General features: G+C 42.5%; 1 long non-coding RNA gene across 1 annotated transcript; it reads left to right on the top strand.

Annotated features, from left to right (window-relative positions):
* The first annotated feature begins 1418 nt into the window (after window positions 1-1418).
* LOC137852760 (uncharacterized) lies at window positions 1419-2833 on the top strand. The gene is made up of 2 exons (XR_011094026.1): window positions 1419-1788; window positions 2331-2833. It is a non-coding gene; the product is annotated as an uncharacterized lncRNA (long non-coding RNA).
* Window positions 2834-3107: the final 274 nt, after the last annotated feature.

The raw sequence follows: 3107 nt of genomic DNA, 5'->3' as shown, positions 1-3107 counted from the left end.
AGCCGCCTGTTCCCAGCTCTGGGAACACTGCGAGGAGCAGTTGCTGCATTGGGCCCTAGCGCTGGGAACTGGTGCAGCATTGTTCGAGCTTGAAGCTACAGTGCAGTTCAGTTTCTTTTTTTTTTTTTTTTTTTTTTTTTTTTTTTTTTTTCCAGCTGTTTGCAGGGTGTGTTTTGTTTAGTTTGTACAATCAGACTCATTAGAAAAGCTGAGAACTCCCAGAAGCAGGTAGGAGCAGGAAGCAGAGGGGATTATGAACAAGATCTGCCTCTGGCCTGAGGGAGAGGCTGTTGTCCTTTGAGAGGTTTAGGGGACAGTGCCAGTTTCTTCTCTTGTAATTGGTCTTTGGCAATATGAACGGTATCTTCACTATCTTGTAATCCATTGTATGGCTCTGTTTTGGCTCTGCCTGAGCTAGCTCCTGTGGGGTAGTGGGATAAAGATCAACTCACTTAGCACTTATTCTGCCCTTCAGATACAAACAGTACTTAAGACTCCAGTATTCTGCATTGGCTGGTTTTGGACCAGTTAGAAATGTACATCTATCTTGTCAAGGCAATCTTTTATCATCCTGAAAACCATGTATGTAGATTTGTAAAATATCAGTTGGCCATCAGTTAGACATAGGTACAGTCAATGCTGCTGGGTGCTAATGTGGGGAAGGTCTTGGCAATGTGCTGCTTGTAAATTGTATGGGGATATTTTCTCTCAAATAGCACCCTTTCCCAGGAATGTGGTAACTTGAAAACAGTTTTATAGGACTTAAGTGTCTCTAGGAAGAGAACTCTATGCGTTCAACAGTTACACACACATAGGGTTTCATGGGTATACAGAAGCTACGCTCAGTTCCCAGCAAGTTTGAAAAGGCACCTTCCTGAGCCTGTGGCCTTAAAATTCAGAAAAAGCAGCTGGTACACCATTCTGCAACTGCTCTGCATTCTCCTCAGGAGAAATCATTGAACCAAAGGCAACACCATGTAAACACTTTCATCAACTTCATTATTTCATACTATTTCCTCATCAATCATTTACAGAAGCAGTGGAGATACCACACAAAAATCTGTTAGTGAACTCTGCCTTATCATCTCTTTTTAGCTGTTACAGTGGGGAAATTAGAGGCTTGGAATCTCTTGTAATATCTTCATGGGTCTGTGTTTGTGGTTGCCCTGTGGCTATACTATTTACTCTTGAAATGCACCACAAATCTCATCCCACCTAATTTATCTGACTGGACCAGATAATTCTTCTCTCTGTGATGTTCTGATGGAGAAATGCACTTCTTACATTTCCGGATATCCCCTTCTCAGAAATCACTTGTGGTTGTCCCTGAAGGGTTCTATCTGTCCCTCAGAAAATGCCCTGCAAGGCAGCACAGCTCAGAGTACCCTTCCTGGTACGTAGTTGCTTGACTATTGCTTTTTTGCTTCCTTTCTTTCCTGACTGGTGACTGGAGAGTGTGTAGTTTGGCCTTTGGCAGCCCTCATGACTCATGGTAAATAGGACACATCTGTATAACACCTTCCTCTTCTGCCTTTGGGGCTCTTTTCTTCCAGCATCCCCTGTGGTGCAGGGCAGAAAGCTGTTCAGCTGGAGCCCCAGGGATTTATCAGATTTTCAGCCAAAGTTCGTACCTAAAGTCAGGGGCCAGGAAGCGAGACAGTTGAGTGGATGGGATCGCCTCAAAGGAGAAGAAAAAGCAAAAAACAGGGCAAGAGGTGGATTTTCTTTTCTCTCTCGTGCCTTGTAAAGAGGAAGAAGCACTGGCTTTGCACAGTGGCCAGATAGCAGGTGAGGTGCTCACAGAGAATGGTGAAGGGGAGGGTGCTAACAAGGCACCTTTTGGGTTTGGTGTCCTGAGAGAAAATAAGGGATACATCAGCCCAGATGCAACAGTGTAAAGAAGGGCATAGAGTGGGAAAGGAGGCCACTGCTTCCCTGGTAGCCTGGTTGTGATGGGACTTGTGGTTTGTTTGAGGGGCTCCCTGAGGAGCCAGGACAGGTAGCAATACAAGAGTGACACTGTTCCAGGAAGCTCTGGAGGCAAAAGGACTGATTTTCAGGTGGTTGTATGTATGCAAGTCTTTCTCTTTCTTTCAGTTGCCCAAGTTAGAGTCCTGTAGACCAGCTTTCCCATACAGCAGGTGGGGAGATGAACAATGCTGGTAGCATGGGGTGAGGGGAGAAATTTAAAACTCATTTTGGGTCAACCCAACTCCTGCAGTCTGTACTTCAGCCAGCTAAAGCTTCTATTTGTTTTCAGATTTGTAACACCAGCAGATATTTTATTTTATGTTAAAACCTAACTTGAAACAAGCTTCATGTGATTGCAGTTAAGGACCATGAGACTGACAGAGAAAAATGATGTGCAAGAATTCTTCAGCTGAAGCTGTTTTCACAGGAAGGAGAAGGACCAGCTGGTGGAAATCATGTGCCATTACAGAAATAACTGAGCAGCAGGATACCTTCAGTTGGCTATAAAACAGGGATGAACAGCAGGAGTGATGTTGCTGAAGCAGTCCTTTGGGATTTTCTGTGCAAAATGCAGCTAGGAAAAAAAATATTCCATGGCTGTTTTTCTGTTTTGATCTTCTGAATATTTGTCTTTGTCTTCCTAGGACACTTATTTCATAAAAAATGTCTGATGATCGTTCCTCAGGCAAAACATTCTCAAGGTCGTAATGATGCTTCCACATGTCACCTGAAAGCATTTTTATTTACTATTTGGCAGTGTCAAAATAAATGGTTACTATTAAGTAGCCTGTCACTGTCTTCATAAATGAACAGTTTCTTGTTTGAATAATGCATTGAGAATCTTGCTTATTTTTTGCACCAATAGTTAGCTGCCCTCTAGGATTTTTCCAGTGTATTACTTTACAAAACATTTCAGAATTTCTGGGGGGATCCAAACAAGATTCCCTTATATATGTATTTCAGGTTGCGATACATGACCAAAATCCAGTTCTTGCTTATTTTTCTCTGGTGACTAGGTGCTCTTTTCTGTAAAATCATAATCAGATAAGCCTTTTCTGTAAATCATAATCAGGAGGAAGGGAAAATTAATTAATGTTTCTTTCACACTATTTATTTGTTTTGGGAGGCTGATGTGG

Source organism: Anas acuta, chromosome 2 (assembly GCF_963932015.1).
Source record: "Anas acuta chromosome 2, bAnaAcu1.1, whole genome shotgun sequence".
Taxonomy (NCBI): domain Eukaryota; kingdom Metazoa; phylum Chordata; class Aves; order Anseriformes; family Anatidae; genus Anas; species Anas acuta.
The sequence above is the reverse complement of the archived record's forward strand: the minus strand, read 5'-3'. Positions and strand labels throughout refer to the sequence as shown.